Genomic DNA, 15,151 nt, shown 5'->3' with positions numbered 1-15,151 from the left:
CACTTGAGATAGTACATACATAGATAAGGAAGTCATTGAATTCTTTAGGGGTTTACTGAAGTAATGGGGTTAGTGAAATTAACCAAGAAGCATTTAATTCCTAGAAGAACTAGGGAGATGTCTGAGAAGACGAAATAATAAATACATTGAAAAAGGAAGAGAAATCAGCAAAAGCTAAAGAGAAGAGAATGGTAGGATGAGAAACAGAAGATAGTGATGAGTGCTGTTAACATCATAGAAAAGACAGTAGAATTTCAAGAAAGAAGAGATGACTCTCAGTATCAAATAATATAGATAGGAAACATAGCCTAAGGAGCATAAGCTTTGAAACAGTCTTTTGCAGTTAGAAGTTAGAAAATATTAGAATTTGTAAGAGCAGTTTGCATTGAGAGATGAATAAAATAATAGATTTCACTGGGCCGGAGAATATTATAAATGTATAGTGATGGAAATGATGATTGTTCACTATGCAAAAAGAGGCATGGTGCTCAGATAAGAAATGTTTGTGCTATAGTGAAAAATATTCTAGCAAAAGATTGAAGTGTTTAATTAAAGAAGATATACATAAAAATCCTATATTTTCATGGTAAAATGACTTCATTAATAATAGCAAAAAGAAAACTAAAATATTTAGAAATACCAAAGCATTTGCCAAATCTGTTTAAAGAGAATTTTGTATAGACAAAATAAAGATGTGAAGAAATGAGGCAAACTGAAAATCTCTATACACTTATACATTTAATGTAATCTCAATAAAATTACCAGCTAGATGATTATACTAATAAATAAATAAACAAACAAAAGTAGTCAAAAATTTTTTGAAAAAGACTAATGAGCATATGACCAGAAAACTTACCAGAAGATGTGGGTAGGCCAGCACTGGTCTTTAAGAAATTACTTACTGAGTGCTGGGAAACTTGCAGGAGGTGTACATGAACCAGAGCTCATCCACAGAAATGGCCACCCAAAAGGGTGGCTGAGAAAATTTCAGAAAAATATGAACCATAACTTTCTACTGTAGCTTACTGCACCGTATCCACTCATGGCTGCTCCAAAAAACAGCACACCAGTATCAGGATGAGGAGTGACTTTCTCTTGCCACAGTCCTTTAATTCCTCCAGGACTTCTATTGGCAGGGCCTAACATGAAGCCAAATGGAAAAGGATGATTATTTACAGGGTGCAACTCTTGTATCACAAAATAAACAAAGATGAGTGGATTTGGTGTGGAAATGTAATAATGAATAATCGGCAAAACATCCAAATACAAATGGAAGTTTAGTATATTATAAATAATCAAAGATATTATAAAACCACTAGAATAAATTATGAGAGATTGATTTTATAAAATCGAGCTATAGATGTGCATTCTAAAAATTATTTTTTAAAACGTCAGAAAATTAAGACTTTGAGACATACCCTTAAGTATTATGTATCACAAAATAACTATAAGCAACATCAAATACAAACAACAACCAGAGAAAGATACTAGCAATTCACATCTCCGAAAATTGTCAAATTATTCAGACACATGAAGAATTTGTACATGTCAATTAAAAAAATGCACCAACATAACAGATACATAAATATATAAGCAGACATTGAGAAAATACCAAATACAAAGGTCCTTTAAAATATAAAATAATGGACTGGACACGGTGGCTCATGCCTGTAATCCCAGCATTTTGAGAGGCCAAGGTGGGTAAATCATGAGGTCAGGAGATGAGACCAGGCTGGTCTACATGGTAAAATTTCGTCTCTACTAAAAAAATTTTAAAAGTCGCTGGGCTCTGTGGTGGGCACCTGTAATCCCAGCTACTCGGGAGGCTGAGGCAGGAGAATCGCTTGAACCTGGGAGGCGGAGTTTGCAGTGAGCCAAGATCACGCCACTGCACTCCAGACCGGGCGACAGTGTGAGACTCCATCTCAAAATAAATAAATAAACTAATTAATTAATTAATTAATGATCAGCTTCACTCAAACTAAGAAAAAGGAAAATATTAAATACAATGAACTTTTTTCACCTACCAAATCACCAAAGAGCTAAACATTTGATAATGTGCTGCATTGATAAAAACAATAAAGAAAATAGTAGGCTCATATATTGCTGGTATGCAATCTGGCAATATCTATTTCTGCGTACATACAGAGGTAGATATTGAAATGTACATATTGAAATGTACATACTGAAATTATTTTCAATTCTATGAATTTATTCTAGAATTATCTTTACATACATGAAATCTGAAGTATGTACATGGATAAATATTGAGGTTTTCTCTTTACTGGAAAAGATTTTCAACAGCTGAAATTTCCATCAGCCACTGACTGATTAAAAAATATGGCACATTACAGCCACAACAAAAACACACTCAAGTGCATAGACCATCAACATTATAAAGCAAATACACACCAAAGTCTACTTAAAAAACAGCTAACACAATGACAAACTTAAATTTGCATGTATTAATATTAATCTTGACTCTAAATGGGCTAAAGACCCCACTTAAAAGGCACAGAGTGGCAAGCTGGATAAAAAATATCCAACTACATCTGTCTTCAAGAGACCCATCTGACATGAAAGCACACCCATAGGCTCAAAATAAATGGATGGAGAAAGATCTATCAAGCAAACAGAAAGCAAATAAGAGTAGGATTTACTATATTTATTTTCGACAAGATGGACTTTAAACCAACAATGGAACAGGACAAAGAAGGACATTACATAATGACAAAGGGTTCGATTCAACCAGCAGACATAACAAAATATATATGTAAACAAAACCAGAAGACACGGATTCGTAAAACAGGTTCTAAGAGACCTACAAAGAGACTTAGATGATCATACAATAATGGTGTGAGACTTCAACACCTCACTGACAGTATTTGACGATTGTAAAGACAGAAAACTAATAAAGATACTCAGGACCTAAACCAAACACATCATCCAAGGACCTAAAAGACATCTACAGAACATTCCATCCAACAAAAATAGAATATACATCCTTCTTATCAGTGCATGGCACATACACTACAATTGACTATATGCTTAGCCATAAAGCAATTGTCAACAAATTCAAAAACACTGAAATCATACCAACTACACTCTCAGAGCACAGTGTAATTAAAATAGAAATCAATACCAAGAAGATCTGTTAAAACCATACAATTAATGGAAATTAAATCTTCTCCTGAATGACTTTGGGGTAAATAATGAAATTAATGCAGAAATCAAGGAATTATTTGAAACTAATAAACACAAAGATACAACCTACCAGAATGTCTTGGACACAGCTAAAGTAGCGTTAAGAGGAAAGTTTATAGCACTAAACACCCACAAGAAAAAGTTAGACAAATCTCAAATTAACAACCTAACCACACCTCAAGCAACTTGAAAAACAAGAGCAAATCAACCCCAAAGCTATCAAAACAAAATAAATAACCAAACCCAGAGCTGAACTGAATGAACAAAATGAGGAAAACCATACAAAAGATCAACAAAATCAAAACTTTGTTTTTTGTCAGAATAAATAATATTAATAGACCACTAGCTATACTAATAAAGAAAAAAATCCAAATAAACACAATCAGAAATGACAAAGAGGACATTACCAGTAACCCTACAGAAATTTAAAAAAAAAAACAAAAAAAAAAAAACAAAAAAAAAAACAAGCTCAGAGACTATTACAAACACCTCCACGCACACTAACTAGAAAAGCTAGAAAAAATAAATAAATAAATAAGTTGTTGGAAACATAAACACCCCACCAAAATTGAACCAGGAAGAAACTGAATCCCTGAACACCAATAATAGATCAATAATACAAAATAAACAACAACAAAAAAACCTAACAACCAAAAAATCCATGGTCTAGATAGACTCATAGCTGATTTCTACCAAACATACAAGGAAGAAATAGTACTCATCCTACCGAAATTTTTCCAAGAAATTGAGGAGGAAGGACTCCTACCTCAAGTATTCTATGAGCATCTTTCTCATACCAAAACTGGCAGAGGCAGACACACAGTGAAAAAAGAGAACTTCAGACCAATATCCCTGATAAACGTGAATGCAAAAATCCTCAACAAAATACTAGCAAACCAAATCCAGCAGCATATCAGAATGAGAATCCACCACAAAACAAGTAAGTTTTCTTCCTGGAATGCAAGGTTGTTTCAACATATGTGAATCAATAAATGTGATTAATCATATAGACAGAACTAAAAACAAAAACCACCTGATCATCTCAATAGATGGACACAAGACTTTCAATACAATTCAATATCCCTTCATGTTAAAAATCCTCAACAAACTAGGCACTGAAGGTACACACCTCAAAATAAAAAAAGTCATCTATGAGAAACCCACAGCCAGCGTCAAACTGAATGGGCAAAATCTGGAAGCATTCCACTTGAAAACTGGAACAGGGTAAGGATGCCCACTCTTACCACTCCTATTTGGCATAGTGCTGGAATTCCTAGCCAGAGCAATCAGCCAAAAGAAAGACATAAAATGCAACAAAATATAAAGAGAGAAAGTCGAACTATCTCTCTTTGAAGATGAGATACGATTCTAGTCCTACAAAACCCCATAGTCTCTGCCTAAAGGCTCCTAGATCTGATAAACAACTTCAGCAAAGTTTCAAGATACCAAACCAATGTTCAGAAATCTGGAGCATTTTGATACACAAATAATATCCAAGCTGAGAGCCAAATCAAGAATGCAGTCCAATTCACGATAGCCAGAAAAAGAATAAAATACCTAGGAATACAGGTAACCAGGAAAGTGAAAGTTATCTATATGACAATTACAAAACACTTCTAAAAGAAATCAGAGGTGACACATATAAATGGAAAAATGTTCCATGCTCATGGATAGGAGGAATCAATATTGTTAAAATGACCACATTATGCAAAGCAATTTACAGATTTAATGCTATTTCTATCGAGCCAATGACATTCTTCATAGAATTAGAAAAAAACTATTTTAGAATTAATATGAAACCAAAAAAGAACCTGAATAGGTAAGGCAATTCTAAGCAAAAAGAACAAAGCTGGAGGCAGCCCACATTACACAACTTCAAACTATAGTACAAAGCTAAAGTAACTGAAATAGCATGGTACTGGTACAAAAACATACTTAGACTAATAGAACAGAATAGAGAACCCAGAAATAATGCTGGCCACATACAACCATCTAATCTTCAACAAATTTGACAAAAACAAATAATGGGAAAAGTACTCACAATTTGTATATGTTTCAGATACATAAAAATAATGAGTTTTTTTTTTTTTTTGCTTGAAAACTGTATTAAAATAAGGATTAAACCTGAAAAAAGAACAATCAGAATGCCAGCCCTTTGCATAAAGTCAGCAAGAAAAAGGAAAGAGAAAAAGAGAGAAAGAAAAGAATGAGATTTTAATATATAACTGCAACATTAGAGTTATATATAGTTATTTTAGGAATAAAATACTTTATTAGTAGTACATTGCTCTCTAGCTTTGTATCCTTGAATCAATGAAGGCTTCTCAAAAGATGTCATCAACTTTGGTGAAGCTCAACATCTTAACAAGAATGACTTTCACCTTATTCTTTTCCTACTTGAACTCTGCTTAATTTCACTTTAATAATTATATTGTGGTAAGTACAGCCTATGTTAAACTTCTCCCATATTTGGGACTCTATTATGTTTATTGTTATATCATCAATATGACCACTTGCTCTTCATTGATAATTAACTGTTTCATTGTCTACATTATTCATCTCTGATGAACTTCAGTGCCTTAAAGTTCAGGAATAGAAAATACAAATATTTTTAAAGGCCCGTCAGTGCCTATCACACCGTTTTTCTAACAGTAAAAGCTTACTAAATTCTTTCTGGAAAAAAAAATAGTAAAAGACTGCGTTTTTTCATATCCTTTGAGGCATATTTGGTGGCAGATTAAGAAAAGCTTCTGTTAAAACTCAGAAATATAAAAAAAACTACACCCACATCAGCCAATAGCAAGAAATAATAGTAATGAGAAAAATACCTGTGGTGAACTGTTCACTAGTTAATGTCCTCCTGGGTTTACTATGCTACAATTTAAAAGAAGTTCAGTTCTATAAACTAGTGGAATAATGTAACAGGGACAAAAATCCATTTCAGTTGTCAGTGGCTAAAAAGTCCAAATAGCATCAAGGTGTTTTTTGTTAAAGCTTTTTTATTATTAAAAAAATCAAAGTTATGTCTATGTGAGAAATATTTTTGGAAAAGTAAAATAAGTAGGCAATATATCCATGATGATTTACAAGCCATCAATCTCTTTCCTCACCACATATAACAAAATCTTTCAGAGATCTAATTAAGGGAAAAATGGAACAAATGATTTATTATTTATATAGTTGATGTTAATAAATTTTACAAGATTATTTGTGTGTATATATACACACACACACACATATATATATAAAATAAACATGCAATATATCCAAGTCAACTAGCAACACATGTAAAGTAAAATACTATGTCTACCTTTAATAAATCACATGGGGTTCTTATAACTTAGGCCTGTACTTGGAAATGTATTCTTAAAAGTCTCATTGAAAAGAAAGGAATCTTCATAAATTGAGAACTGATTGAATAAATCTAGGGCTGTGTCTATGCCTTACCCACCAGAAACCCACATTACCCATATCATCCTTGATAATACTCTGTATATGCCGTTTTTTGTACCTCAAATCTCTGCCTTCTTCTATTCCTGAAACCTTCCACTGGGCTCTTTAAGGACTCCCACACCTCATCAGCAATATCGCCCAGATCTTTCATTTTTATCTGCATGTTCTCTTCTACTCACCCTATCTAAAACATGACACTTCTCTAAGACTGTTTTTCGGCAGCTTTCCTGAGTAGATTCTGTTTTCTATCCCATACTCCTTCCTTTTCATTGCTGTTTTCAGACTATTCTCCTTTGCTCTTTCCTAAAAGCCCTTAGCATTGAATCTCTTCTGATTAGATAATACTCTTTATCAGCACATCCTGCAGTCAGCAAAAATGATTTTAATTTTTATCTCTCTCTTTAATTTCTTAAATATTTTAGCTCCTAACTCCTATTGCCTCTCTCCAAACATGTTATTTTATAAATACTCATTTCAGAATCCTTAGCTATGTGCTTACCAACACTGTTCCCTTTCAGTAATAAATCTCAACACTCCCAATATCAACTGCCAAACTGTCTCAGCCACACTCTCAAAAAGTGACACCCTAGACTTCAGCATTATCCGTACATTTATCCCCTTTGTAACCACCATTTCCATTATTTCATTCTCAGGTCACCAATTCTGTCTCTCCAGCTTAGTCCCTTTAGTACCTGCCCTTTCATTCCACAGGGAACAGTGATCTTCCTGACCATTGTATATGTTTATTGTCTCTTTCACCAAGTTAAATTCCATGGTTCATTCAACCATGTATTACTTCCATCCATAACTAGCTCTTTCTCATTTCAATATATTCTCGTTTTTTGTTTTTTTTTTTTGTTTTTTTTTTTTTTGAGATGGAGTCTCCCTCTTGTTGCCCCGGCTGGAGTTCAATGGTGTGATCTCGGCTTACTGCAAACCCCACCTCCCAGGTTCAAGCGATTCTCCTGCCTCAGCCTCCCCGGTAGCTGGGATTACAGGCCTGCGCCAACATGCCCAGCTAATTTGTGTTTTTTTAGTAGAGATGGGGTTTCTCCATCTTGGCCAGGCTGGTCTGGAACTCCTGATCTCAGGTGATCCACCCACCACGGCCTCCCAAAGTGTTGGGATTGCACGCGTGAGTCACTGTGCCCAGGCAGTTCAATATATTCTTGTGACAAAATACAGACTCTGGCTAAATTCAAAATACCATCTGCTTTATGTGTTTACCCGTGCAGCTTAACATTCCTAAATAAAAATAAAAAAATAATTCGGACTTGTCTAACTCTAAAGTCAGAATTACTAAATTCAAATGTAGAGGTCAGTGATGCCTAATATTTATTAATATTTCCCCCATCAATTCACATGCTCACCATTTGACTACTTTGTAACTTCGTTTTTATCAAACCATTAAAACCTCCTCCCTCATTCTCAATCTCTAAACTATTTTAGAATAAATATAGAACCAAAAAAGAGCCTGAATAACTAAGGCAGCTGATCATCTTGATTCTACTTTGCTAACCAATAGAAGCAAGCCAAGATACCTTCCAGCCGGGTGCGGTGGCTCACGCCTGTAATCCCAGCACTTTGGGAGGCCGACGCGGGCGGATCATGAGGTCAGGAGATCGAGACCATCCTGGCTAACACGGTGAAACCCCGTCTCTACTAAATATACAACAAATTAGCCGTGCATAGTGGCGGGCGCCTGTGGTTACAGCTACTCTGGAGGCTGAGGCAGGAGAATGGCGTGAACCCGGGAGGCGGAGCTTGCAGTGAGCCGAGATCCGGCCACTGCACTCCAGCCTGGGACACAGAGCGAGACTCCGTCTCAAAAACAACAACAACAACAACAACAAAAGATTACCTTCCGAAGTCTCCTTCTCACATCCACAGACCGGTGAGCATTTGTATCCAAATATTAGAACCCTGCTCCTGGTAACCATCCCTCTCACCTCTTTAGGTCATTGTGGACCTAATATTTGCATCATTGCAGTTTTTCCCTCTCTTCGGCACATTGAGTAGTTCTCCTTTACTGGATCTTTTTCATCAAAATAAAGATATGTGTTTGTCTCCACATTAAGAAAACAACTTAGTCATTTAGCTACTGCCATTTCTTTTCTTTATTTTGCAGCAAACCTATGCCACCCAACCTATACATTTTATCTTGAATCTATCTCATTATATGAACCCATTGTACTCAGGCTTTCACTCAATCTTTCCATTGAACTGCTCAGTTCTTATTCTATATAACCTAGTAGCAATAGCTTTGATACAGTTGATTATTTACGCCTGAATTTTTTTTTTTTTTCTCCAACATTTGACACAATGTATTCCCATTTATTACTATTTCGTTTGCTGTTCATTCTAATTTTCCTTTGCTGGGTCCTTCTCATCTCCTTGGCCTTTTAAAATTGGAATGACTCGGTGCTCACTTCTTTCACTAATTCCTTTTTCTACCTGTACTGCTCTTCAATAACTTATTTAGCTTCATGGCTTTAAATACCTGTCCTAGACTCAAAAGAGTAAAATATCTATCTCTAGCTCACATCACTCCTGTAAAGTCTGATTTGCTATATTTATCTCCACATAGATATATAATACATATATCAAAATTCAGGTGTCCTAAAATCAGCTCTTAAACTTTCCTTTGCTACACTGCTTTATCCGAAGACTACTCATCTCAGTTAATATGAATGTAATGCTTTCAATAAAAATTAAAGATAAGAAAGTAAACTAATACAAATAGAAAACAGGTAAAAAGCTAGTTCTGTGAAAATTATAATGCAATATATATAAAATATAAATAAACAAATATGTATGTCACACACAAACACACACACACCCAACAGTACATATGAACAATATTCTTTTTGTGTGTGTGAGACGGAGTTTTGCTGCTTCGCTTAGGCTGGAGTGTAGTGGCAGGATCTTGGCTCACTGCAACCTCCATCTGCTGGGTTCAAGCGAGTCTCCTGCCTCAGCTCCCCAAGTACCTGGGATTATAGGTGCCTGGCACCACACCCAGCTAATTTTTGTATATTTAGTGGAGACGAGGTTTCATCATGTTGGCCAGGTTGGTCTGGAACTCCTGACCTCAGGTGATCCACCCACCTAGAGCTCCCAAAGTGCTGGGATTACAGGCACCAGCCACGGTGCCCAGCTGAACAATATTCTTTTTATTTATTTTGAGACAGAGTTTTGCTCTGTCACCCAGGTTGGAGTGTAGTCGCACCATCTCGGCTCACTGCAACTTCCGCCTGCCAGGTTCAAGTGATTCTCCTGCCTCAGCCTCCTGAGTAGCTGGGACTACGGTCCCACATCACCACACCCAGCTAATTTTTGTATGTCTGGTAGAGACGGGGTTTCACCATGTTGGCCAGGCTGGTCTCAAACTCCTGACCTCAGGCAATCCATCACCTCAGCCTCCCAAAGTGCTGGGATTACAGGGGTGAGCCACAGTGCCCAGCTGAACAATATTCTCGAATGAATAAAAGCTATCCCAAAAAGACAAGAAAGCATTAAACTCTTAACAAGAGCATGTTAATCATAACTTCATTTCAATTAATTTTCCAATTTAGAAAAAGTGGTTACTTTCTTTTTAGAAAACTCAACTTACATAAAGTGGCACAAAATGACATGAAAAATTTAAATAGTATTAACATTATTAGAATGAATAAGAAAATCTTTGAGCACTGAGGATTGCAACAGTAAATTATGTCACACAAGGTTCTTAGATTCACCCTACTGAATACATGGTGACAAGGAACCATCACAGACCACATGAGAAAATAACCCACACCACCACAAAATTGTTTGGGTTTTTTCCTTAGTCTGTTGTTATTGATTTTATTTTACTTAAATTTTTAGCAAATATACATTATTTTTTCCACGGTCCAAGTTGCTTTTTTAGTATTACTGATATTTTCGGAAGAAATAGAATGATTGCAATGGAATGGTAGGTGTTTTTCACATTTCAAAATGTGATGAAGCAGCACAAAGTTAGAACTTCCTTTCTTTGTCAGCGTTCTTATCAACTAAGACAAATATCTTTCCTAGAACTAATATAAACTATATCCATTGTGTGATAAACATTTCTATATTTTTGAAGTATTTTGTGAATATCGTTTGTATAAATTTTACTTGGGCAAAGCATTTTAGGAAACTTGGAAATAAGATATATGCCAAGGTATATATGACTATACAGATACAATATGGCATGTGTGCATTTCTCTTACTATAGGTATATACATCTTTATATTGGTGGCAGCAAAACATCTAATTTGCTGTATTTACTTGTGTTTTCCTACAATTATCTGAACAGTAAATGGACAGAAATAAAAATAGGGTAAGTCTTTTGGTCAAAGAAAAAAGTCTTCAAAGGTCCATGTCATTTTGACCTCATGTTACGATAACCTTTGTGTGAATATGTGATCAAAAAATTAAAGTGCTGTCGATACAACTAAGAGTCAGTAATCTAACATTTTTCTTCCATCTTCAAAACTGAAACATGATTTAGATCTGGCTTAGGCTATTGTTGAATTCCAGATGTTCACAGAATAACTTTACTATCACCATCTTAGCCACCTTACTAGTTAAAGAAGTCAGTGATTGGTCACTTCAGACAACTGGTGTCACCAAGGGGTAATATCTTATGTAAGAAACTGGGTGTTTTTAAATGGTTAAAAGATTGGTCTAGTTTTTATAACTGGGTGTTTTTAAATGGTTAAAAGATTGGCCTAGTTTTATGGCATTAAAGTTGTATGTAGTGCCATTCATTCAAAGTTCTAACATTCGAGGCAGCATATACCACTCTGTTGAACTGTATTTCAGTTTTGAATCTGCAGTAGAGAATATGTTATTTGTATCCATTTTAAAAGGTAAAATTACAAAGGTCAAAAATTCATACCCCACCTGTTATGAACTACTTACCACCCTTAGAGGATGGCTGAGAATAAACTTATACTGTAATCTGGTCAAACAGGATGTCAAATTAATTCATTAATCAGGTGAAATGTGTGCATGTTGTGTGTGTGTGTATGTGTGCATGCATGCAAAGAAAACTATTTTTTGTTTATGTTTTTGTTTTTTCAATTTACATCAGGTATACAACATGTTTAAATGAATATATCAACATCAAAAATATTGGAATTTGTCCTATCATATGGTTCAATTATTGTGTGTATCTAAATATGTTACATCAAAATATCTTGTAAGCCTTTTTTTTAGAAGGTAAAGGGTTACAAAAGGTAATATGTTTGAAATGCAACATTTTATTCTTATTGAATCTTAAATTAGAAAGCAATAGAAAATAAAAAGTAAGTAGGTACTGAACTATATGATACCAGAAAAGGTGGTTCAGAATGAGATAGGTCAATTGTGGATCAGAGTTACTGAGAGAAAATTTCCATTGAAGGTGAGACTGAACAGATAAAGAAGAGAGGGAAAAATGGGATAGTAGAAACAAAAATTTCAAAATGGTAGTGTACAAAAGGTTAATATAAGTTAGTTTAAAGATCAACTGAATTGAAGTGTCAACAGATGTATTAGATAGACTTTAAAAATCCATCTTAAAGATGCTCAAACAACTGAAGAAAAAATGTAAAGAAAGGCAAAAAATGTTATGTGGACAAAATAAAAATATCGATAGAAAAAAAGAAACCCTCAAATAACCAAAAATGTATCCTAAATTGCAATGTACAATAACTGAAATGAAAAATTTACTAGAGAAATTCAAAGTCAGATTTGAGCAGGCAGAAAAAGAATCAGTAAACTTAAAGACAATAAAAATTATAAAATTCTTTTTTTGAGAAACAGATTTTGAAAAGATTAGGCCGGGTGTGATGGCTCATGCCTGTAATCCCAGCACTTTAGGAGGCCAAGGTGGGCGGATCACGGGGTCAGGAGATTGAGACCATCCTGGCTAACATGGTGAAACCTCCTCTCTACTAAAAGTACAAAAAAAAAAAAAAAAAAAAAAAAAAGCTGGGCACGCTGGCACGTGCCTGTAGTCCCAGCTACTTGGGAATGGGAGACAGGAGAATTGCTTGAACCTGGAGGGCAGAGGTTACAGTGAGCTGAGATCACTCCACTATACTCCAGGCTGGGCTACAGAGCGAGACTCTGTCTTGGGGAAAAAAAAAACAAAGATTAAAGACAAGTGATCAGAGCTGAAACATCTATCAGACACCATCAAGCAGAAAAACATATTCATTGTGAGAGTCTCGAAAGAAGAAAAGAAAGGAGTGAAGAGAATGTTTGAAGAAATAATGGCTGAAACCTTCCAAAATGTGATTAAAAACAAATATGAGCAACAAAGCAGCTCAACAAACTTCAAATAAGATAAACTCGGAGACCCACACTGAGACACATTATAATCAATTTTTGTTTGTAAAAAATTGACAAATAGACAACACAGAATACTAAAAAGAGCAAGACAGAAGCAAGTCATTACACACATGGGATCCTCCATAAGATTATCTGCAGATATCTACCAAGAAACTTTGAAGGCCAGAAGGCAGAAGGCTGATACAGTCAACATACTAAGAAAAAAGAAAATACTGTCAACCCAGAATCTTATATTTAACAAAACTGTCCTCCAAAAATGTGGAATAAATAAAGACGAATAAAAGCTGATGGAATATGTTACCACTAGACCTGCTCTGCCAAAAAATAATCAAGAAAGTATCACTGGGTAAAATAAATAAACACTACACAGTAACTAAAAGATTATTAAAAAGTGAAGATTACCACAAAGGCAAATGTATGGCTAATTATGGCAGCTAATCTTTTTGTAAAAATTCGTCATAACTCCACTTTTTGTTTTCTACATGTTGTAAAACAGTAACCAGAATTTTTAAAGAAAATATTAATCTTAAAGCTAATATTATTGTAACTTTGGTTTGAAACTCCACATTTTATATTCTACACAATTTAGGAGACCTATTTATTTATTTATTTATTTATTTATTTAAGGATTTTGAAAATGATATTGATTTATTAGTAGATATTTAACAAATCTGATCATGCATTTGAAAAAAACTAATAAGGCTAAGTACTAGGAAAACTATCCAAATTTAAAGCAAAACACTTTTAAGCAGAGACTGATACTTTTAAAATAGATTTTGGTTTATGTTTTTGGACACATATAAAGATCTAATTTCACGATATCAGCTACAAAAAGGTGTGGGACCAGAGCTATAAAATAGTAGTTTTTGTATGTGACTGAAGTTAAACTGGTATAAATTTAAATTACAGTGTTGTAACTTTAGGATGTTAAGCAAAAGCCCTATGATAAATGCACAGAAAATAGCTACAGAATATGCATAAAAATGAATTGGAAAGGGATTTAAACATTTTGCTCAAAAAAATTAAACAAAAATGAACACAATAATGCACAAAATAAGGTGCACCTTAGCTATATGACAGGTGGTAAAATGTCATAAGTCAGTCCTTTTTTATCAGAATAACTTTAAATTACCAAGCAGAAGATAACTAATAAAATAGAGGACTTGATAACACAGTAAATCGACAAGATATCACAGACATGTACAGAATAATATACACATCAAATCATCATACACATTTTTTCAAGTGCATATGGAACATTTCCAGGACAGACCACATGTAAGGCCACAGATTAGGTTTTAACAGATTAAGAAAATAGAGATCATACAAAGTATCTTCTCTGACTACAGTGGGATAAAATTAAAAATCAATAACAGAAATAAAACTGGCAAATTAAAAATTTGTGGAAATTAACACACTATTAATCAACTCTTGCACCAAGAGCATACTTTTGGGAAAGAACACACTCTTCAATGAATGGGGCTGGAAAAACTGGATATCCATATTCAGAAGGGTAAAACTAGACCCTTATATCTTACCATGTATAAAATCAACTCAAATAGATTAAAGACAAATTTCAAACCTGATATAAAACTATCAGAAGACACCACAGGATAAATGCTTCAGGACTTTGATGTAGGCAAAGATTTTATGGGTAAGAGTTAAAAAGCACAGGCAGCAGAAACAGACTACATCAAACTAAAAATCTTCCACATAGCAAAAGAAGCAACTAACAGAGTGAAAAGATAATCTGTATAATGGGTGAAAATATTTTCAAACTATTCATCTGACAAGGGACTAATATCCAGAATATATGGGTTGAGTATACCTGATCTGAAAATCTAAAATTAAAATGTTTCCAATTCTAAAACATTTTGATTGCCTACATTACACACACAGAAAATGCTCAGTGGAGCATTTTGAATATTGGATTTTTGAATTATGGATGTTTAATCTATAAGTATAATGCAAGTATTTCAAGTAAAATTATTCAAAATCTGAGTTCTAAGACTCTTTTGGTACCAGATTTTCTGATAAGGGAAACTAAAGAAATTCAACAACTCAACAGCAAAAAATAATAATAATCTGATCAAAAAATAAATGAGATCTGAATAGACATTTCTCGAAAGAATACATACAAATGACCTATAAG

This window comes from Papio anubis, chromosome 3 (assembly GCF_008728515.1).
Source record: "Papio anubis isolate 15944 chromosome 3, Panubis1.0, whole genome shotgun sequence".
NCBI classification, from domain to species: domain Eukaryota; kingdom Metazoa; phylum Chordata; class Mammalia; order Primates; family Cercopithecidae; genus Papio; species Papio anubis.
The sequence above is the reverse complement of the archived record's forward strand: the minus strand, read 5'-3'. Positions refer to the sequence as shown.